Source organism: Eucyclogobius newberryi, unplaced genomic scaffold (assembly GCF_026437365.1).
Source record: "Eucyclogobius newberryi isolate DKJ021-1_F unplaced genomic scaffold, fEucNew1.0.hap1 SCAF_12, whole genome shotgun sequence".
Lineage (NCBI taxonomy): Eukaryota > Metazoa > Chordata > Actinopteri > Gobiiformes > Gobiidae > Eucyclogobius > Eucyclogobius newberryi.
The window spans coordinates 429335-454139 of NW_027315746.1; the positions used below are offsets into that span (position 1 = coordinate 429335).

Genomic DNA, 24805 nt, shown 5'->3' on the forward strand with positions numbered 1-24805 from the left:
TATGTCAGTCAGGGCGTCTTTACCAATTCTGAAAAGGGGAAAAAAATAAGGATTATGGTTAACAGTAATATGGGAATAACACGCTTCACAGATAACAGTTCATATTGGCGGCGCACAAACAAACACACAAGACCTAATTTAGACCTGGTTTAGACCTGGTTTAGACCTGGTTTAGTCCTGGTTTAGACCTAATTTAGACCTGGTTTAGTCCTGGTTTAGACCTGGTTTAGTCCTGGTTTAGACCTGGTTTAGTCCTTGTTCAGTCCTGGTTTAGTCCTGGTTTAGACCTGGTTTAGTCCTGGTTTAGTCCTGGTTTAAACCTGGTTTTGACCTGGTTTAGTCCTAGTTTAGTCCTGGTTTTGACCTGGTTTAGTCCTGGTTTAGTCCTGGTTTAGTCCTGGTTTATTTAGATTAAGACATGTGACATTTGATTTGATAAGATAAGATAAGATAAGATAATATATTCCTTTATTGTCCACACATGGAGAAATGTCATTGTTGCAACGCAGGTTGATACAGAGGAAAAGGACAGATAACTTATAGGAAGTTTAAAAAACACTCTTAATAGAAGAACTCTTATAAACAAAACTCCTATAGACAGAACCTCTCATACAGTATCTATTATTGCTATTCTGCATTTGCACTTTATTGTACATTTAATAAAGTGAAGTTAAGTAAATTCAGAAGTCTCTTATGATGACAACAAGAACAAAGCTGTTTACGTCGCCCGGATCGGCGTCACCGGGGCCCCATCCTGGAGCCAGGCCTGGGATGGGTGCTCGATGGCGAGCGCCTGGTGGCCAGGTCTTACCCCACGGGGCCCGGCCGGGCACAGCCCGAAAGAGCGACGTGGGGCCGCCCTCCCGTGGGCCCACCACCCGCAGGAGGATCCATAAAGATATTCCTTTATTGTCCCACATGGGGAAATTTCATTGGTGCAACGCAAAATAAGGGGCCGGTGCAAAGAGATCTGGGCGGCAGTTGACGGCAGGGGCCTCGGCGACCAGATCTCCAGACACAGAGACTAACTCTGGGGACATGGAATGTCACCTCGCTGGGGGGGAAAGAGCCTGAACTTGTGCGGGAGGTTGAGCGATACCGACTAGATATAGTCGTCCTCACCTCCACGCACAGTTTGGGCTCTGGAACCATCTCCTCGAGAGGGGCTGGACGCTCCACTTCTCTGGTGTTGCCCGCGGGGAGAGGCGGGGCTGGTGTGGGCTTATAGCCCCTCAGCTCAGCCGCAACGTGTTGGAGTTCACCCCGGTGAACAAGAGGGTCGCGTCCCTCCGCCTTCGGGTGGGGGACAGGTCTCTCACTGTTGTGGCGGCCTACGGGCCGAACAGCAGTGCAGAGTACCCGGCCTTCTTGGAGTCCTTGGGAGGGGAACTGGACAGTGCACCGACCGGGGACTCCGTTGTTCTACTGGGGGACTTCAACGCCCACGTGGGCAATGACAGTGACACCTGGAGAGGGGAGGAGCCACGATCTAAACCTGAGCGGTGTTCAGTTATTGGACTTCTGTGCCACGGATTGTCCATAACGAACAACATGTTCAAGCACAAGGTCCATCAGTGCACGTGGCACCAGGACACCCTGAGGTCAATGATCGACTTTGTTGTTGTGTCATCTGACCTCCGGCCGCGTGTCTTGGACACTCGGGTGAAGAGAGGGGCGGAGCTGTAGACCACCACCTGGTGGTGAGACTTACCACTCAACAAAAGCAGGAGCAGTGCTGCCATTAAAGGAAACATGTGTCCAAAACACAGCTGAGTGATCCTCATGAGAACTTTCTGAAGTCTGCTTAGTTTCTCACACTGACACTTGGCTTTGCTGCGTCTGGGTTTAGTCTGAAGCTTCACAGAGAGTGTCGCCCTCTAGTGGAGCTACTGCAGTATTGTCTTTGCTCCAGAGGTTTTTGTTCAGAGTTTAGGTGTTTCCTGTCACTGTGGGCCTCAGAGCACAGTAGTACACAGCAGAGTCTCTCACATCCACATCCTGGATCTTCAGAGGGAAAGAGTTCTTCTCAGCCTCAACTTCAAATTTATTTTTGTCAAACTCTGGAGATCTGTATGTCTCAAGCCAAGAAGATGATGACTTAGTTTTCTTCATCATGTATTCTGGAGCTCCTCGTCCTTCTTGTTTGTACCAGAACAGATATGCAGTTGGATCACTGGTTTGAAAAGTACAGAGTATAGTAGCTGAGCGTCCCTGAGTGGCAGAGGCGTCTCCTGCTGGCTGGGTCACTGTGTCTTCTCCTTTACACTCTGGGGAAGAACACAGGAGCACAACCAGAGCTGAGAGCAGTGTACACAGGGCAGACTCCATCTTAAAAGCTCAAATCCTCTCAAGTGTCTGTGTCTGCTCCTCTCTTACAGTCTGGCTCCTCCCTCAGGTCTCTGTGGTGGTGACACTGATGCAGTTGGAGGTCTGTAAATACATCAGATCAGACACAATGTGTTTCTCCTTCAGTTTATGGACTGGAGTGTTCATCTGCAGCTCCTTTGAGTCCAGAGAGTTTGAACTAGAACAGGAGGCAGAGTCTTTATCTTCAGCCTCCTCTGTTACTGCTCTGTTCTGGAGAGAAGTCCACACATTTCACTGTAACATTTACCTGAGACATTTCATCAAACTGAAAATATTCTAACTCATAATGTGAGAATAAACCTTTCTCTTAGTAAAGATTTGAGTCTCTCAACACTGAGAAAGAACAGAAGAGGGCCAAGGACTGACCCCTGAGGACCAACAGCAAACTGCAACACATAAGATAAGACAAGATAAGATAAGATAACCTTTATTTGTCCAACAGTGGGGAAATTCCAGTGATGCAACACAGATTAGGCACAGACGTATAATAATAAAAACATAACTTAGAAATAAACTCTTATAACTTTAATAATAATAACACTCTTATTTACAGCTGTTATATGGACAGAAAATATTGCACCAGGATGATTGACATTATGTCACAGTATTGCACATGGGTATGACAGTATTGCACATGGGTATGACAGTATTGCACATGTGTATGTCAGAATTGCACATGGTATTACAGTATTGCACATGAGTATAACAGTATTGCACATGAGTATAACAGTATTGCACATGGGTATGACAGTATTGCACATGAGTATAATAGTATTGCACATGATTATGACAATATTGCACATGAGTATAATAGTATTGCACATGAGTATAATAGTATTGCACATGGTTATGACTGTATTGCACATGAGTATAATAGTATTGCACATGAGTATAATAGTATTGCACACAAGTATAATAGTATTGCACATGAGTATAATAGTATTGCACACAAGTATAATAGTATTGCACATGAGTATAATAGTATTGCACACAAGTATAATAGTATTGCACATGAGTATCACAGTATTGCACATGATTATGACAGTATTGCACTTGAGTATAATAGTATTGCACATGAGTATAATAGTATTGCACATGAGTATAATAGTATTGCACACAAGTATAATAGTATTGCACATGAGTATAATAGTATTGCACTTGAGTATAATAGTATTGCACATGAGTATAATAGTATTGCACATGATTATAATAGTATTGCACACAAGTATAATAGTATTGCACATGAGTATAACAGTATTGCTATCTTATAAGATAAGATAGCCTTTATTGTTACAACACAGTAGATACAGGGGGAAAGGACAGTAACTTATAGGAAGTTTAAAAAACACTCTTAATAGAAGAACTCTTATAAACAGATGCCAGGGCCAGGTATACAAACTGCAACGGGTCCATGGCTTTGAATATATGAGACACGAGATAATAGATATGAGGCAGGCAGATAGGTCTGCCTGCCAATGTTCAGTCCAGGTGGGACCAGGACATGGAGATTGTCAACCGGAGGCAGATCAGCTGAATTGCCAACAGAGATCTGTGCGTGGCCTGCAGCTTCTGATGTGTGGGAGAAGCTGTTTCCACAGTGATCTGAAGCTTGATTTACAAACTGCAGGCTCACCTGAAAAACAGATGTTGCTTATGGTTAATTATACTCTCATCATTAAAACATGAAAATCACCTAAATAATGTTTTACACTTACCACGCTCCTTAGCAGACTTCACGTAGAGACGCCAAACTGAGGCCTTAGTCACATGGGTTGGGAGCTTCACATGCCAGTCCTTATGGCCAGGATGTCGGCCCGGCAGCATGATGGAATGGACTTCTGCATAGTTTTTGATCAACTCCACAACGGTGTGGATGACTTCATGGCTGATGAACCTGGCTGTGTGCGGCTGTGGCTGTGCACGCTTCTTCCTCAACCGTGGTCTCGCTCCATTTTCCTCATGGTGTTTGATTATGTCAGTCAGGGCGTCTTTACCAATTCTGAAAAGGGGAAAAAAATAAGGATTATGGTTAACAGTAATATGGGAATAACACGCTTCACAGATAACAGTTCATATTGGCGGCGCACAAACAAACACACAAGACCTAATTTAGACCTGGTTTAGTCCTGGTTTAGACCTGGTTTAGTCCTGGTTTAGACCTAATTTAGACCTGGTTTAGTCCTGGTTAAGACCTGGTTTAGTCCTGGTTTAGTCCTGGTTTAGTCCTGGTTTAGACCTGGTTTAGTCCTGGTTTAGTCCTGGTTTAAACCTGGTTTTGACCTGGTTTAGTCCTGGTTTAGTCCTGGTTTTGACCTGGTTTAGTCCTGGTTTAGTCCTGGTTTAGTCCTGGTTTAGACCTGGTTTAGACCTAGTTTAGTCCTGGTTTAGTCCTGGTTTATACCTGGTTTAGTCCTGGTTTAGTCCTGGTTTAGTCCTGGTTTAGTCCTGGTTTATTTAGATGAAGACATGTGACATTTGATAATATATTCCTTTATTGTCCACACTTGGAGAAATTTCATTGTTGCAACGCAGGTTGATACAGAGGAAAAGGACAGATAACTTATAGGAAGTTTAAAAAATACTCTTAATAGAAGAACTCTTATAAACAAAATCTCCTATAGACAGAACCTCTCATTTCTCAATAAGGAATGGAGGGGAAAAATAAAGATAAAATAAAAACAGCTAGCGTAAGACAAAATAATACTAATAATAATGGTAATAAACACTATTTACAGTTATATGCACCTGAATGTGACATTATTGCGTGTGATAAAGACATTTATGTCTATTCATACTGTAACTATAATTGCTATTCTGCATTTGCACTTTATTGTACATTTAATAAAGTGAAGTTAAGTAAATGATGTGTTGTAGAAGTTCAAATAATCAGACCAAAAGTATGCTTGTGTCTCTTCTTTATTTGCTTCCATCAAAATCACCAACACCTGTGCAACCAGAATCCATTTAAATACCCTCACCCCTCTACTACTTCCTTCACCCTTTCACAATAAGACACCTTTTGTGTGTGAGGCATAATAATACATATATACATAATGCAGGTTCGCCATACAGGTCCCCCCCGAACACACAAAATAACAAAACATAAACAAAAGTCAGCAGTAACGCTTAGGAACAGTAATAATCCTACCCCTACCACTGCACCTGACCACAAGTGAGGGTGAGACCGGCCTATGCCCACTATCCCTGGTAATGACTGTGGCAGGGGGGCGGCCACGGCGAGCAGGGGGGCGGCCACGGCGAGCAGGGAGTGCCACTTGCACATCATCGTCCTTAAGTACATGGGCCGGTTTTAAACGATCCACCGAAACCCGCTCGGGACAAGTTCCCCGCTCCACCAGGAAGGCCTTAGGCCCAGCTTCCAGAACGCGAAAGGGGCCGTCGTATGGTGGCTGCAGTGGCAAACGATGTGCATCATGGCGGATGAAAACATACCTTGCCGACATCAGGTCCTGCGGCACATACGACAGAGGGAGACAATGATGAGCAGGAACAGGAGCAAAAACCTCAGCTTCCCTGTGATAACCTGCCCGGCTAGCCACGCTAGGGCCTACCCCCGAAGAGCCCGGAAGAAATTCCCCCGGGACCCTTAAAGTCTGTCCGAGAACCAACTCCGCAGAAGAGGAATCGAGGTCGTCTTTGGGGGCCGAACGCAGGCCCAACAGGACCCAGGGCAGCCTGTCCACCCAACTACTGTCCACAAGCGAGGCGCGAAGAGCAGCTTTCAAAGTGCGGTGAAAGCGTTCACACAGCCCATTAGCCTGTGGGTGATATGCAGTTGTCCGGTGGAGTTTAACCCCCAAAGTACCAGCCACAGCATTCCACAGCTCGGAAGTAAACTGCGGGCCCCTATCTGAAGTCATGTCCAAGGGAACCCCAAAACGCGCGACCCAGGAAAAAATGAATGCCCGTGCCACCTCAGCTGAAGTAGTAGACGACAGAGGAACTGCTTCAGGCCAACGCGTAGTCCGGTCTACCATAGTCAATATGTGTGTAAATCCCCTGGAAGGGGAAAAGGACCAACCAAATCCACATGGACATGCTCAAACCGCCTGTCAGGAATCAGGAAAGGTCCCAGTGGAGCTTTGGTGTGGCGTTGCACCTTAGCGCGCTGGCAGGCAACACATGTAGTGGCCCAAGTCTTAAAATCCTTACGGAGGCCAGGCCACACAAACTTTGCCCCCACCAGTTTCACGGAGGCCTTAACCCCGGGGTGAGACAAGGAATGAACAGCATCAAAAATCCGTTGACGCCAGCTGACAGGAACCAAAGGCCGCGGTTTGCCTGTAGACACATCGCAGAGAAGGGTTGCACCACTGTCGTGAAAAGTAACATCATCCAAAGTCAAACTACACTCCGTAGCTGTACGCAACGTTTTAATTTCTGCGTCCGTAAGCTGATCTGCTGCCATTGCGGCATAGTCCACCCCCAAATGTACAGCCCCAATCCGAGCTCGAGAGAGACAGTCGGCCACAAAATTATCTTTCCCGGGCAAGTGTTGGATGTCCGTGGTAAATTCCGAAATAGCGGAAAGCTGCCGCTGTTGACGCGCTGACCACGGTTCAGAAACCTTGGCCATGGCAAATGTTAGGGGCTTGTGATCCACAAACACAGTAAAGCCCCGACCTTCCAAAAGGAACCTAAAATGTCGGGTGGCTTGAAAAAGTGCCAGGAGCTCTCTGTCAAACGTACTGTACTTCCTCTCAGAGTCACGCAGCTTCTTACTGAAGAAGGCCAGGGGCTGCCAGGCTCCATTAACCCACTGTTCACAAACCGCTCCTACAGCATAATCCGATGCATCTGTAGTCAGGGCGAGGGGTGCTGCTGGGTCGGGATGGGCCAACAAGGCGGCGTCAGCCAGTGCAGTCTTAGCTCTGTCAAAAGCCTGCAACCTCTCTGGGGTCCACTCGATCTCCTGATTACCCTTCTTGCCCCTGAGTGCTTCGTACAAAGGGTGCATTATGTGGGCAGCCCGCGGAATAAAGCGGTTATAAAAGTTTACCATACCCAAAAACTCCTGCAGGGGTTTCACTGAACGGGGACACGGAAACGCTGAAATAGTTTCCGTTTTAGTAGGCAGTGGAACAGCACCATGAGGCGTCACACGGTGGCCCAGAAATTCAATCTCCGATAATCAAACTGACATTTCGCCGGGTTCACAATCAGTTCATGTTCAGTAAGGCGCTCAAACAGCAGGCGGAGGTGTGACCTGTGCACCTCCGCTGTGGGACTGGCTACTAGAATGTCGTCAAGATAGACAAACAGAAAAGGCATTTCACGTAACACAGAGTCCATAAGCCGCTGAAACGTCTGTGCAGCACCTTTCAGTCCGAACGGCATCCTCAGAAACTCAAATAATCCAAACGGAGTAATCACCGCTGTCTTGGGCACATCTTGAGGATGAACTGGGACCTGGTGATAACCTCTCACCAGATCTACTTTTGAAAAAACAACAGCACCCGCCAAATGCACAGAAAAATCCTGAATGTGCGGGACTGGGTATCTGTCGTTAGTGGTGGCGTTGTTGAGGCGTCGAAAATCCGACCCACATGGTCGCCACCCACCGTCGGACTTAGGAACCATGTGCAAAGGGGAGGCCCAGGGGCTGTTAGAGCGGCGCACAATGCCGAGCCGCTCCATATTCGCAAACTCCTTTTTGGCTATTACGAGCTTAGCCGCATCCAAACGGCGTGCCCGAGCAAAAACCGGCGGGCCCTCTGTGGTAATATAATGCTCCACCCCATGTTTAGCTACAGCAGCAGAAAATGTAGGGACAGTTAGAGCAGGAAACTCTGCTAAAAGTCGCTGATATGTATCCCCTGCTGCTAGCATGTTAGCGAGGAGCGGTCCAGCCCCCCCAAGCGTACATGGATAAGAACTAAATGATACAGCGTCAATCAGACACCTATTAGCAACATCCACTAAAAGTCTATAAGCACACAAAAAATCTGCACCAATAATGGGAACTGTAACAGAAGCAACTACGAAGTCCCAGCTGAACACATGTCCATTAAAACAAACAGAAATTAACCTGGTGCCGAAGGTGCGGATGGAGGTCCCGTTGGCCGCATCCAACGAAGGCCCCTGTCCAGGTCCCAAAGTGTCAGCAGAGGAGGCGGGAACGATGCTGCGCTGCGTCCCTGAATCCACCAGGAAACGTCTCCCTGACATGCCGTCCTCAACGAAAAGCAGCTTGTCTGATGCGCCGATGCACGAAGCTGCGAGTGTGCACCGGCTCTCTCGTTTCTCTGCAGCTGAAAGGAGCACGGCGGAATGCAGCGCCGAGCTTTCACTCCAAAACGCCGATGATAGAAGCACAGCGGGCGCTCCCTCCGCTGACGCTCCGTGACCGCCGCGACGTCCACAGCACCCGGGTCCATCGGCTCACCTGGCAGCAGCGCGTGCACGGCGGAGTAGTGACGGGACGCCAGCCAGAGTTTATCTGCTTCTTCCGCCAAACCGGTAATCCTCACTGTTCACGAGCTCCGAGGAGGCCAGGGCGGTGCGCACGGGAGGCGGGAGCTGGCGCAGGAACAGGTGGGTGAATAGAAAAGATGCATCACCGGGTCCCAGCAAGGCTAACATGTTCTCCATGAGTTCTGAAGGTTTACGGGTCACGTCAGGGTCACCAATGTAGAAGTTCAAATAATCAGACCAAAAGTACGCTTGTGTCTCTTCTTTATTTGCTTCCATCAAAATCACCAACACCTGTGCAACCAGAATCCATTTAAATACCCTCACCCCTCTACTACTTCCTTCACCCTTTCACAATAAGACACCTTTTGTGTGTGAGGCATAATAATACATATATACATAATGCAGGTTCGCCATAGTGTAATAAATAGTACCTGCTGTGCAAAGTCGAAGCTGTAATGCAATGGACTTCTGCATAGTTTTTGATAAACTCCAGCTGTGAGCGCCAATTCTGAAAAGTGAAACAAAGAAGTTTGGAACGAGCTAAAGCGGCTAACGCGAGCTACAGTAAAAAACAGTAAAAAACACGAAGATACAGACATTATACCGTCCCAAAACAGCTAGTTTCAAGAGACAACGTGATGTTAATTATTCAGAAAGTGGCCACATTAAATTCAAGCCCGTATTTATAACATAGAGTGCACTGAAGCAGCATGTTAGCTTAGCATTGCTCTGTCTCTGCTCCGGTGCCCGAGGCAAAAGTGACGAGGTTAAAGTGACATCATGAAACCACCTTAAAACACAGCGTTGAAGCAAAACTTTAGAGTAAAAGTACCTCAGTTCCGTTGCAATTTAGTTTAGGGAATCGTACGCTCTGGAGACAGTCTGGAGAAATTAATAATGTCTCTGAGAGGAGTCCATGAGAGGAGTACAAGGAGAGCACGCAGCTGTAGCCATGTGGTTCGCAGCTGATTGGTGGAAAAAGATCAACATGTGCTGGCTAGAAAGAGGTGACGCCCCCAGGAGCGCTGGAAAAAGACCCGAAAACTACCCATTTTTAACAGCTTAATGTATATGTTTGAGACAACCAATAGTGTTATCTGAAGCACACAGGGGCTCATTCATAACTTCAACTAGCACATTCTGCAAAAAAACGAAAATCACACATTTGAAAAAAAAACAATTTTTTGGGCTTTATCCGTTTGGTCCTGGCCGACTTGTGGCGGCTTTTCCCGTGGCGAGTCACATATGTGAGTTTAGCCAGGACCCTTCTGTCCCCCACCTCCTGCACCAAGTCCAGAGCACAGCCAAGGACGGAGCTGGACTTCTTGATGGTGTTGAGATAATGATATTGTTTGTGGAACTTTTGTAATGTAAATGTAATGTCATCAATTTAGAACAGCCACCACAGGAACCAAAAGAACCGGGAAGAGCCAAGACTCTGGGAGATCAAAGGTCAAGCGAGGCCTCCTCTGTGATGCTGCTGCTCCAGCAGGCTACACCTACAGGAGCTGATGCACCACAGAGTCAGAGAAGGTCTTCAGGAGTGGACCTGTCAGGAGTGGCCCTGTCACTCCAAAAGACCTGAGTCTCCTCAGGAGGTGGAGCCGACTCTGGCTCTTCCTGTACAGTCTGTGTTATGAGTCCAGTCCAGTTTGTGGTTCAGATGAACACCAGGTCCTTGTATGAGTCACTCTCTCAATGTCCCGTCCCTGGATGTTCACTGGTGAGGGGGGCGTGGCCTGTCCCGTCCCTGGATGTTCACTGGTGAGGGGGGCGTGGCCTGTCCCGTCCCTGGATGTTCACTGGTGAGGGGGGCGTGGCCTCTGTGGAAGTCCACCACCATCTCCTTGGTCTTCCCTGCGTTGATGAGGAGGTGGTTCCACAAAGTCCTGCTCCAGTCCTCTGTCCTCCACATCATCGTCGTCTGTGATGAGTCCGATGATGGCAGAGTGGTCAGAGAACTTCTGCAGGACACAGCTGTCCGTGTCGTGTCTGAGGTCTGCAGTTTAGAGGGTGAAGAGAAAGGGCGCGAGGACGGTGCCCTGGGGCGCCCCCACACTGCAGGTCCACCACACTGCAGGTCCTCCACACTGCAGGTCCTCCACACTGCAGGTCCTCCACACTGCAGGTCCCCCACACTGCAGGTCCCCCACACTGCAGGTCCTCCACACTGCAGGTCCGACACTGGAACCAGAAGCAACATTTGAGCGGTGAGAAGACTGCAGCAGCTTCTACCACAGGAGGAGACTGTGGAGCAGTCTCAGGAAGTGCAGCAAGAGTCAGTCTGCTCCAGTGTCTCCCTCTAGTGGACGTGTGGAGTACTGCTGTTTTCTCTCTCAGGTTTTTGTTCAGAGTTTAGGTGTTTCCTGTCACTGTGGGCCTCACAGCACAGTAGTACACAGCAGAGTCTCTCACTGCAGCAGACGACAGGAGCAGAGACACGTTTTTATGTCTCACTTCAAACTTTAGTCCTTTCATATTATTCTTTGTAAGTCCTTTTCCTGTATGTGAAAGAAGGAATTGTGGAGGTTTTCCAGGATATTGTCGATACCAGAAGAAATAATCGTCGTACTTTGGTTCTTTGTGATAAGAGTATTCCAGAGAGACAGAGGAGCCTTCTGAAGAGCAGACCTCAGGCTTTAGAACACTGAGCTCCTCACATCTGACTCCTACATGAAAACAAATGAATGTAGAAGTTAGGAACATATTTCCTGCTGCTTCTTGCTCTGTGCTTCAGTAAGTGTTGAGTGGATGTAATAAAGTGTGAACATAGGTTTCAATAAGACTTACCACTCAACAAAAGCAGGAGCAGTGCTGCCATTAAAGGAAACATGTGTCCAAAACACAGCTGAGTGATCCTCATGAGAACTTTCTGAAGTCTGCTTAGTTTCTCACACTGACACTTGGCTTTGCTGCGTCTGGGTTTAGTCTGAAGCTTCACAGAGAGTGTCGCCCTCTAGTGGAGCTACTGCAGTATTGTCTTTGCTCCAGAGGTTTTTGTTCAGAGTTTTGGTGTTTCCTGTCACTGTGGGCCTCAGAGCACAGTAGTACACAGCAGAGTCTCTCACATCCACATCCTGGATCTTCAGAGAGAAATTGGTCTCATTCAGCTCAGCATCAAACTTGGGTTTGTTAAACTCTGGAGATTTTACTACGGTTCCACTATATATTTTCATCATGTATTCTGGAGCTCCTTTTCCTTCTTGTTTGTACCAGAACAAATACGGGAATTTGTCTAAAGTTTGAAAAGTACAGAGTATAGTAGCTGAGCGTCCCTGAGTGGCAGAGGCGTCTCCTGCTGGCTGGGTCACTGTGTCTTCTCCTTTACACTCTGGGGAAGAACACAGGAGCACAACCAGAGCTGAGAGCAGTGTACACAGGGCAGACTCCATCTTAAAAGCTCAAATCCTCTCAAGTGTCTGTGTCTGCTCCTCTCTTACAGTCTGGCTCCTCCCTCAGGTCTCTGTGGTGGTGACACTGATGCAGTTGGAGGTCTGTAAATACATCAGATCAGACACAATGTGTTTCTCCTTCAGTTTATGGACTGGAGTGTTCATCTGCAGCTCCTTTGAGTCCAGAGAGTTTGAACTAGAACAGGAGGCAGAGTCTTTATCTTCAGCCTCCTCTGTTACTGCTCTGTTCTGGAGAGAAGTCCACACATTTCACTGTAACATTTACCTGAGACATTTCATCAAACTGAAAATATTGTAACTCATAATGTGAGAATAAACCTTTCTCTTAGTAAAGATTTGAGTCTCTCAACACTGAGAAAGAAGAGAAGAGGGCCAAGGACTGACCCCTGAGGACCAACAGCAAACTGCAACACATAAGATAAGATAAGATAAGATAACCTTTATTTGTCCTACGTTGGGAAAATTCCAGTGATGCAACACAGATTAGGCACAGACGTATAATAATAAAAAACAAAAAAAAGATAACTTAGAAATAAACCATTATAATCTTAATAATAATATCACTCTTATTTACAGCTGTTATATGGACAGAAAATATTGCACCAGGATGTTTGACATTATGTAAGTATTGCACATGATTATTTTAGAATTTCACATGATTATTTTAGAATTTCACATGATTATTTCAGTATTGCACATGACAGTATTGCACATGATTTAATTTATTTTCAATTCAATTTATTTTTGTAACGCCCAAAATCACAACAGTTGCCTCTGAGGGCCACAGTAAAAAAATTAGCAATGTCTGTGGTGGCGGGAGACGATGTTGCAGAGTCCTCTGTCTGTCAAATTATGATTAGGCTGAGCAAAATAATATGTCTGTTTGTCGTAACCCGACCGACCCGGTTTGAAACTCGCCGACTGAAAAAAAATATCACCATTTTGTTGAAAAAACATCAAAATCTTTTATTTTTCAATTATTTCGCCGACTCACCGACCGTTCTTTCCTAAATCACCATGTTGAATATTTTTATCACATTGATCTATCTTTCATCTCAAAGGACGGAAGACGCACTGCGCAACACATGTGCATCTTCATAGTCAGCTCTCCACATGCTTCTGTAACGAAACAGAACGTACAGAAGTGTCGGTATATTGCCTTTTACAGGATGGTTTGTCTCTGTTGGCGCCACTGAAGTGTCCATAGGACATGTGTTTCTCTATCACGGTGTGAAATTTGACTTACGCAATGCATTCTGGGATTGAAACACACCCAGCAGCGTCATCACAACACACATGGTGGGGCCCGTGTCCCCCGCATGTTCCCCCTGCTCGCCTTTGCTACCAAAATAAAGGATAGCGACTTACAAAAAGTCGATTTAAATATCTTAAAATCGTGAGATTTAGTCTCATGCTCGGGTTGAAAGAGACATTTTCCGTCATTGAATGTTGAAGTCTGACCCCTGGACTGTTGAAGCCTGACCCCTGGACTGTTGAAGCCTGACCCCTGGACTGTTGAAGCCTGACTCCTGGACTGTTGAAGCCTGACCCCTGGACTGTTGAAGCCTGACTCCTGGACTGTTGAAGCCTGACCCCTGGACTGTTGAAGCCTGACCGCTGGACTGTTGAAGCCTGACCCCTGGAGGTCGCTCCGAGTCAAAAAATTGCAAAATTTGGATCTTTTTTTTTTGCCTTCAAAGTAAAAAAAATAAGAATTTGCCTACCGACCGACCCACTTGAAAAATGTTGGCTCGGGTTACAGCAAACAGACAATTTATTTGGGGCAGACTTATGACAGTATTATACATGATTGTGACAGTATTGCACATGATTATGACATTATTGCACATGATTATGACAGTATTGCACAATTGCACATGGGTATGTCAATATTGCACATGGGTATGTCAGTATTGGACATGAGTATGTCTGTATTGCACATGGGTATGACAGTGTTTGTTGTAGAGTCTGACAGCAGCAGAAGGACAGACTGTAAAACGTCTCTTTCACACAGCGAGGGTGGATCAGTCACTGAAGCTGCTCTCCAGAGTGGACAGAGTGTCCTACAGGGGACAGAGTGTCCTGCAGGGGCCGACACTCATGGTCCAGCATAGATGTGAGTTTAGACATGACCCTTCTGTCCCCCACCTCCTGCACCGAGTCCAGAGGACAGTCCAGGACGGAGCTTTGTCCAGCTTCTTCCTCTCCCTCTCTGTGATGACCACACCTACAGGAGCTGATGCACCACAGAGGAGGAGAAGGTCTTCAGGAGTTGCCCTGTCAGGAGTGGCCCTGTCAGGAGCGGCCCTGTCAGGAGCGGCCCTGTCACTCCAAAAGACCTGAGTCTCCTCAGGAGGTGGAGCCGACTCTGGCTCTTCCTGTACAGTCTGTGTTATGAGTCCAGTCCAGTTTGTGGTTCAGATGAACACCAGGTCCTTGTATGAGTCACTCTCTCAATGTCCCGTCCCTGGATGTTCACTGGTGAGGGGGGCGTGGCCTGTCCCGTCCCTGGATGTTCACTGGTGAGGGGGACGTGGCCTGTCCCGTCCCTGGATGTTCACTGGTGAGGGGGGCGTGGCCTGTCCCGTCCCTGGATGTTCACTGGTGAGGGGGGCGTGGCCTCTGTGGAAGTCCACCACCATCTCCTTGGTCTTCCCCGGGTTGATGAGGAGGTGGTTCCACAAAGTCCTGCTCCAGTCCTCTGTCCTCCACATCGTCGTCTGTGATGAGTCCGATGATGGCAGAGTGGTCAGAGAACTTCTGCAGGACACAGCTGTTCATGTCATGTCTGAGGTCTGCAGTTTAGAGGGTGAAGAAAAAGGGCGCGAGGATGGTGCCCTGGGGCGCCCCCACACTGCAGGTCCCCCACACTGCAGGTCCCAAACACTGGAACCAGAAGCAACATTTGAGCGGTGAGAAGACTGCAGCAGCTTCTACCACAGGAGGAGACTGTGGAGCAGTCTCAGGAAGTGCAGCAAGAGTCAGTCTGCTCCAGTGTCTCCCTCTAGTGGACGTGTGGAGTACTGCTGTTTTCTCTCAGGTTTTTGTTCAGAGTTTAGGTGTTTCCTGTCACTGTGGGCCTCAGAGCACAGTAGTACACAGCAGAGTCTCTCACATCCACATCCTGGATCTTCAGAGAGAAAGAGTTCTTCTCAGCCTCAACTTCAAATCTCTTTTCATTGAATTCTGAAGGTTTTGTTGTCAAAATCCACTCTGATCCTGCTCTACTTTTCTTCAACATGTATTCTGGAGCTCCTTGTCCTTCTTGTTTGTACCAAAACAACGTTGGATTTGAATCACTGGTTTCAAAAGTACAGAGTATAGTAGCTGAGCGTCCCTGAGTGGCAGAGGCGTCTCCTGCTGGCTGGGTCACTGTGTCTTCTCCTTTACACTCTGGGGAAGAACACAGGAGCACAACCAGAGCTGAGAGCAGTGTACACAGGGCAGACTCCATCTTAAAAGCTCAAATCCTCTCAAGTGTCTGTGTCTGCTCCTCTCTTACAGTCTGGCTCCTCCCTCAGGTCTCTGTGGTGGTGACACTGATGCAGTTGGAGGTCTGTAAATACATCAGATCAGACACAATGTGTTTCTCCTTCAGTTTATGGACTGGAGTGTTCATCTGCAGCTCCTTTGAGTCCAGAGAGTTTGAACTAGAACAGGAGGCAGAGTCTTTATCTTCAGCCTCCTCTGTAACTGCTCTGTTCTGGAGAGAAGTCCACACATTTCACTGTTAAGACTCATTCTCTCAATCCAAAGATTGAGAAGAACTTTTTGGTTTTAAGTTGAAGCGTTATGTGTGGAGAAAATCAGACCCTGCTCATCATCTGTAATGTAATGGCACTTTATTTTGTGCAGTTTGTTTTATATTTAGTTTTATGTTTTATATTACCTTAATTTTATTTTGAAGCCCTTTGGTCACTTTAAGTGTTGTAAAGGTGGAGGAGGAGAGCTGAGATAAATCAGTGACAGGTCCTTAAACACCTGAGATCCAACAAAATATTGAAACTGTGCCAGTTGTGTAGGTGTGAATGTAAGTGTGATTGGAGTGAACTCTTTTGAAGCAGCAGGATGAATGGAAACAAAACAGTGTCAACACAAACTTGTAGTTGGTTGAAGTAGATTGAGAGACCATCTCATTAAGGCTCTAGGTGGAAGGAATTAGGAGTTTAAAACCTTCTGTATTTCTGGGATCGAGCCCCCAGTACGTGGCTGGATCAGACAATAGGTTTGACCTAGAAACTTGCCACGTAGGAAACACACTACGGTTCATGAGTCGTTCTCCTTGAATTCCAACCACACTCCGTAACTAAGAATCGATATAAAATGCTGTACATTAAGTTGAAAGAGAAGTTAATAGAACATATGTAAGCAGTTACATAATAATAAGGACGACTAAGAAAGTTAATCTGGACAGGAATTATATTTAATGTTAATTCTAATAATTCTAATTATATTAAAGGGAATACACAGTGTGTGTGTGTGTGTGTGTGTGTGTGTATATGTTTATTATTTTTGTTATTATTATTATCATTATTAGTTTCTGCATCATTGTTACAACCAATTTAAAGCCATTCTAGAAAATTAAATATGCGATAAGTCCCCCAGTAGAACAACGGAGTCCCAGGTGCACTGTCCAGTTCCCCTCCCAAGGACTCCAAGAAGGCCGGGTACTCTGCACTGCTGTTCGGCCCGTAGGCCGCCACAACAGTGAGAGACCTGTCCCCCACCCTAAGTCGTAGGGACGCAACCCTCTTGTTCACTGGGGTGAACTCCAACTCGTGGTGGCTGAGCTGAGGGGCTATAAGCCCACACCAGCCCCGCCCACACCAGCCCCGCCTCTCCCTGCGGGCAACACCAGAGAAGTGGAGCGTCCAGCCCCTCTCGAGGAGATGGTTCCAGAGCCCAAACTGTGCGTGGAAGTGAGGCCAACTATATCTAGTTGATACCGCTCAACTTCCCGCACAAGCTCAGGCTCTTTCCCCCCAGCGAGGTGACATTGGTGACATGTGACAGTGGTTTGCCTCCTGGTGGTGCTGTTTAGGTCAGAGCAATGAGGTCGAAGGAACTGTCCAAGGAACTCAGAGATAGAATTGTGGAAAGGCACAGATCTGGCCAAGGTTACAGAAGAATTTCTGCAGCACTCAAGGTTCGTAAGAGCACAGTGGCCTCCATAATCCTTAGATGGAAAAAGTTTGGGACGACCAGGACTCTTCTTCGAGATGACCGTCCAGCCAAACTGAGCAACCGTCGGAGAAGATCCTCTGTGAGAGAGTTCAAGAAGAACCCAAAGATCACTGTGGCTGAGCTCCAGAGATGCAGGAGAGAGATGGTAGAACGTTCCACAAAGTAAACACTCACTGCAGCTCCACCAGTTGAGGTTTTATGGCAGAGTGGTCCGACAGAAGCCTCATCTCAGTGCAGGACATATGAAAGCTTCATAGAGTTCATAGAGAAGATTCTCCGGTCGGATGAACTTGGTCTTTTTGGCGTTAAGTCTAAGCGTTATGTGTGAAGAAAACCAGGCCCTGCTCATCATCTGCCCAATGCAATCCCAACAGTGAAACATGGAGGCAGCATCGTAATGTGGGTGTGTCTTTGAGCAGCAGGAACAAGGTGACTGTGGCCAAACACAGAGAGATCCTGCAAGAAAACCTCTTCCAGAGTGTTCAGGACCTCAGACTGGGCAGAAGGTTCACCTTCCAACAAGACAATGACCCTAAGCACACAGCTAAAAGATCAAAGGAGTGGCTTCAGAACAACTCTGTGACCATTCTTGACCAGCCCAGACAGAGCCCTGACCTAAACCCAACTGAGCATCTCTGGAGAGACCTGAAAATGGCTGTCCACCAACGCTCACCATCCAACCTGATGGAACTGGAGAGGATCTGCAAGAAGAATGCCAGAAGATCTACTAATCCAGGTGTGTAAAACATTTCACCAAATAAACATGTGACTGTAGCTCCTCCACTGAGATGGACACACTTTCCCACTCTTCATCCGTCAAAACAAGATGAGCTTTTCTTTCATAATTGTTTTTCATATATTTAGTATTTGTCCTGATTAGAAATGCTTTGATATAATTTACACATTATTCCCCTTGAAAGTTCTGATTTATAAGCCTTGATACTCGGCAGCCTCAGGAAGTGCAGCAAGAGTCAGTCTGCTCCAGTGTCTCCCTCTAGTGGACGTGTGGAGTACTGCTGTTTTCTCTCTCAGGTTTTTGTTCAGAGTTTAGGTGTTTCCTGTCACTGTGGGCCTCACAGCACAGTAGTACACAGCAGAGTCTCTCACTGCAGCAGACGACAGGAGCAGAGACACGTTTTTATGTCTCACTTCAAACTTTAGTCCTTTTACTTCCTGGCTCATTGAATCTCCATTCCCAAAATGTGAAACCAGGAATTGTGGAGGTTTTCCAGGATATTGTCGATACCAGTAGAAATAATCGCTGTGCGTTGGTTCTTTGTGATAAGAGTATTCCAGAGAGACAGAGGAGCCTTCTGAAGAGCAGACCTCAGGCTTTAGAACACTGAGCTCCTCACATCTGACTCCTACATGAAAACAAATGAATGTAGAAGTTAGGAACATATTTCCTGCTGCTTCTTGCTCTGTGCTTCAGTAAGTGTTGAGTGGATGTAATAAAGTGTGAACATAGGTTTCAATAAGACTTACCACTCAACAAAAGCAGGAGCAGTGCTGCCATTAAAGGAAACATGTGTCCAAAACACAGCTGAGTGATCCTCATGAGAACTTTCTGAAGTCTGCTTAGTTTCTCACACTGACACTTGGCTTTGCTGCGTCTGGGTTTAGTCTGAAGCTTCACAGAGAGTGTCGCCCTCTAGAGGAGCTACTGCAGTATTGTCTTTGCTCCAGAGGTTTTTGTTCAGAGTTTTGGTGTTTCCTGTCACTGTGGGCCTCAGAGCACAGTAGTACACAGCAGAGTCTCTCACATCCACATCCTGGATCTTCAGAGAGAAAGAGTTCTTCTCAGCCTCAACTTCAAATCTCTTTTCATTGAACTCTGAAGATTTTGTTGTCGAAAACCATTCTGATCCTGCTCTACTTTTCTTCATCATGTATTCTGGAGCTCCTCGTCCTTCTTGCTTGTACCAGAACAGAGTTGGAGTCGGATCACTGGTTTGAAAAGTACAGAGTATAGTAGCTGAGCGTCCCTGAGTGGCAGAGGCGTCTCCTGCTGGCTGGGTCACTGTGTCTTCTCCTTTACACTCTGGGGAAGAACACAGGAGCACAACCAGAGCTGAGAGCAGTGTACACAGGGCAGACTCCATCTTAAAAGCTCAAATCCTCTCAAGTGTCTGTGTCTGCTCCTCTCTTACAGTCTGGCTCCTCCCTCAGGTCTCTGTGGTGGTGACACTGATGCAGTTGGAGGTCTGTAAATACATCAGATCAGACACAATGTGTTTCTCCTTCAGTTTATGGACTGGAGTGTTCATCTGCAGCTCCTTTGAGTCCAGAGAGTTTGAACTAGAACAGGAGGCAGAGTCTTTATCTTCAGCCTCCTCTGTTACTGCTCTGTTCTGGAGAGAAGTCCACACATTTCACTGTAACATTTACCTGAGACATTTCATCAAACTGAAAATATTCTAACTCATAATGTGAGAATAAACCTTTCTCTTAGTAAAGATTTGAGTCTCTCAACACTGAGAAAGAATAGAAGAGGGCCAAGGACTGACCCCTGAGGACCAACAGCAAAATGTAAAAAATAATATAAGATAAGATAACCTTTTTTAGTCCCACACGGGGGAAATTCCAGTGATGCAACACAGATTAGGCACAGACGTATAATAATAAAAAAACATAACTTAGAAATAAACTCTTATAATCTTAATGATAATAACACTCTTATTTACAGCTGTTATATGGACAGAAAATATTGCACCAGGATGATTGACATTATGTCACAGTATTGCACATGGGTATGACAGTATTGCACATGAGTATAATAATATTATGATTATGACAATATTGCACATGAGTATAATAGTATTGCACATGAGTATAATAGTATTGCACATGAGTATAATAGTATTGTACATGATTATGACAGTATTGCACATGAGTATAACAGTATTGCACATGGGTATGTCAGTATTGCACATGGGTATGACAGTATTGCACATGGGTATGACAGTATTGCACATGAGTATAACAGTATTGCACATGGGTATGTCAGTATTGCACATGGGTATGACAGTATTGCACATGGGTATGACAGTATTGCACATGAGTATAATAGTATTGCACATGATTATGTCAGTATTGCACATGAGTATAATAGTATTGCACATGGTTATGACAGTATTGCACATGGTTATGACAGTATTGCACATGAGTATAATAATATTATGATTATGACAATATTGCACATGAGTATAATAGTATTGCACATGAGTATAATAGTATTGCACATGAGTATAATAGTATTGTACATGATTATGACAGTATTGCACATGAGTATAACAGTATTGCACATGGGTATGACAGTATTGCACATGAGTATAACAGTATTGCACATGGGTATGTCAGTATTGCACATGGGTATGACAGTATTGCACATGGTATGACAGTATTGCACATGGGTATAATAGTATTGCACATGATTATGTCAGTATTGCACATGAGTATAATAGTATTGCACATGGTTATGACAGTATTGCACATGGTTATGACAGTATTGCACATAAGTATAATAATATTATGATTATGACAATATTGCACATGAGTATAATAGTATTGCACATGATTATGACAATATTGCACATGAGTATAATAGTATTGCACATGAGTACAATAGTATTGCACATGAGTATAATAGTATTGCACATGAGTACAATAGTATTGCACATGAGTATAATAGTATTGCACATGAGTATAATAGTATTGCACATGATTATGACAGTATTGGGTTAGGGCTAAAGATTCTCACCTGAGTAAGCCCAGAGTCACAGGGGGGCGGGGCTCATTTGCATCTCATTGAGATAAGCCCTCCCCCCTGTCACACTGACAGCCCCTCCCCCTACAGCTGTCACTGAAGACTCAAGAGGAGTGTTATTGATGTGAACTGGACTTGAATCAGAATTAGAAGTTACTATATTAAAATGGAAGTACTTGGATTACAAAAGGCCCTGAATAGAATCAAAGAATCAGAATCAGGTGATTCAGTGCAACACAAACAACAAAAGATGAGATAAGATAAGATAGCCTTTATTGTTACAACACAGTAGATACAGGGGGAAAGGACAGTAACTTATAGGAAGTTTAAAAAACACTCTTAATAGAAGAACTCTTATAAACAGATGCCAGGGCCAGGTATACAAACTGCAACGGGTCCATGGCTTTGAATATATGAGACACGAGATAATAGATATGAGGCAGGCAGATAGGTCTGCCTGCCAATGTTCAGTCCAGGTGGGACCAGGACATGGAGATTGTCAACCGGAGGCAGATCAGCTGAAATGAAGCCTGCGTAAATTCAGCCTGGAAGACCTAACTCCACCCACCTACGTCAAGGCCACCATGGAAGGCCCCCTCTCCCCAGCGCCATCATCGCACTCAAGCGGGCGTGGCCTGTCCGTCTGTGAGAGTCAGATCCCTCACTTCACCATGGACTCTCCCAGGTTTCTGCGCTTATCCCAAAGAGGTTATGCAGTTTTTCCCGGCCAAGAAGGACGGTGAAAGGACAGGGGACGTCCGTACCATAGCCCTCGCACCTGCTCCTCATCCCCAATCAACGCTCCCAGTGACTCCTCCCTGCTCCCAATCAGCGCCCAGGCGGTCGCATTTAAGCCCTCAGGCAGATGGCTCGGCCGCTCAAACCGTACTGCGACTGATATTATGTCAGATTTCAAATCAAATAACCCTCCGTGTTCCTCTCACGGGGGCTCCGGGTCCTACCGCGGTCCTCCGGCTTCGGAAGAGCGCATTCACCTGATCCGGTGGAAGAGCTGAGCGGCTCGCCGCGTTTTCTCATTACGAGGACTCCTCACTTTCGCTCGAAACGCTTCCCATCCACCAGCCGCGCGCCCCGCGGCAGGAACCAGGAAATCATCAGCCGCTCCGCGCACGCCGCGCCTCTCCTCCGCATCGAGCGTCGGGACGTCTCTTTCACGCGGCTCCTCCCGCGCCACAGCGTCTCTCCTCCGGATCACTCTGACACCGGGTCCAGCTTCCTCGCTCAGCAGCTCCAGAACACGCTCCTCTCCACGTCAGGCTCCAACACGCTGTCAGCGCTCTCTGTCCTCGACTCCAGGGTGCCTGTCCCAGGCCCGCCGCTGTCCATACGGGGCCCCCAGGCCGAACGCCCAGCGATGTCCCTAGTCGAAATTAAGTATTTTTTAAATTGTCTTCATCTCGTGAATATAGCTTGAATCACAATCTTAAGCAAGATTTCAAGGTTCTCAACTACTACGCTCTGCCGCCTGCCGGCGCTTCCAGGTCTACGCTCTGCCGCCTGCCGGCGCTTCCAGGTCTACGCTCTGCCGCCTGCCGGCGCTTCCAGGTCTACGCTCTGCCGCCTGCCGGCGCTTCCAGGTCTACGCTCTGCCGCCTGCTGGCTCTCTCGTCCACGCTCTGCCGTCTGCCCCGGCTTTCCCAGTCCAGCCCACGTTCTGCCGACTGCCCCGGCTTTCCCAGTCCAGCCCACGTTTTCCCGTCTGCCCCGGCTTGCAGCACGCTCTGCCGTGTACCCCGCCGTGTACCCCGGCGCACTGCGTGCGCGCAACTGCGGCACGCTCCGCCGTCTGCTCCGGCGCACTGCGTGCATGGTCTGCCGTTCTGCCGGCGCTTTCAGGTCTACATTCTGCCGTTCTTTCCAGGTCTACGCTCTGCCGTCCGCCGGCGCTTCCAGGTTTCCGTTCTGCCGGCGCTTCCAGGTTTCCGTTCTGCCAGCGTTTCCAGGTCTACGTTCTGCCGTTCTGCCGGCGCTTTCAGGTCTACGTTCTGCCGTTCAGCCGGCGTTTCAAGGCCAACGTTCTGCCGGCGTTTCCAGGTCCACGTTCTGCCGTTCTGCCGGCGCTTTCAGGTCTACGTTCTGCCGCCGTTTCCAGGTCCACGTTCTGCCGTTTTGCCGGCGCTTTCAGGTCTACATTCTGCCGTTCTTTCCAGGTCTACGCTCTGCCGTCCGCCGGCGCTTCCAGGTTTCCGTTCTGCCGGCGCTTCCAGGTTTCCGTTCTGCCAGCGTTTCCAGGTCTACGTTCTGCCGTTCTGCCGGCGCTTTCAGGTCTACGTTCTGCCGTTCAGCCGGCGTTTCAAGGCCAACGTTCTGCCGGCGTTTCCAGGTCCACGTTCTGCCGTTTTGCCGGCGCTTCCAGGTTTACGTTCTGCCGCCTGCCGGCGCTTCCAGGTTTACGTTCTGCCGTCCGCCGGCGCTATCCTGTCCACGCTCCGCCGTCTGCCGGCGCTCTCCGGTCCACGCTCTGCTGTCTGCCGACACCTCCACTTTCTGTCGTCTGCCGCCTCCTTTGTTTTTGGGGGGTATTAGAAGTCTTATATATATGATTATAATCTAACTCTCAAATCCCTAAAGGTAAAACCCCTGCATCATCATAGCACGCACACGTGGCTCATTCTGCCTCTTAGAGCTCCGGTTAAACTCGCAATCGGGCCAAACTACGGCGGACCTCATCCCCGGTGCTCCTGACTCCAGAAGGCCAGCCCATGACTGCAGCACCCTGGTTTCGGAAATATCCGAGGGGAACATCGATCCCATGCAATCCGCCCCCTCGTCTTCACACCGGGCACCGGTTTAGAATAGGAGCCGCTACATCCGCGGCCACTCAGGGCATATCCTTCACAGCCCTCTAACAACTCGGGCGACAGTCCCTTTCGCCCATGCCCGTACGTTCGTCCCTACCTGCCTCCGATCTTGGCGGCTCAACGCTCCTCGCATCTCTAGTAGTCTCGTCTCGCAACAAATACTGGTGGTGGTTCATATTTCCTCATTACCTGTTCCTTAGCGGCATCCTCTAGCTCTCCCCGTGTCTACGTCATTTCTTATTTACTCCCAGGTGCTTCATATTCCTGTCCCCGGTCCTTCACCACATGTCCGTGAATAGAGGCCTCCATTTCAGACGCTTCGAGTTTTCAGGGCATCGCCCCCTACTCTCCCCGTCACTACGCATCCGCCCCTCTCGGGCCACCACGTGATCAATGGCGGTCTCGTGGCCTGACCAGTCTACTCTATATTAAGTATCTGCGGTCATGTTCTTTCTGAGTATCAGTAATAACCTTGGCACACAGCTGCTCAGACCCCGGGTTTTTGGGGGGAGACATCTAATACAAATAGATCATGGAGTGCCCATGATTGCAACGTCTTCCGCCGGGGTCTGAGCGCCAAATAACTCACGAATAAAGCTTGCTAAACAGTCCATTCTCGTGGTCTCTTTGTCTCTCCAAGGTGAATTGCCAACAGAGATCTGTGCGTGGCCTGCAGCTTCTGATGTGTGGGAGAAGCTGTTTCCACAGTGATCTGAAGCTTGATTTACAAACTGCAGGCTCACCTGAAAAACAGATGTTGCTTATGGTTAATTATACTCTCATCATTAAAACATGAAAATCACCTAAATAATGTTTTA

The 24805-nt window shown here is 47.4% G+C and overlaps 1 pseudogene; it reads left to right on the forward strand.

Annotated features, from left to right (window-relative positions):
* The first annotated feature begins 17265 nt into the window (after positions 1-17265).
* On the forward strand, positions 17266-24377 carry LOC140355644 (uncharacterized; annotated as a pseudogene).
* Positions 24378-24805: the final 428 nt, after the last annotated feature.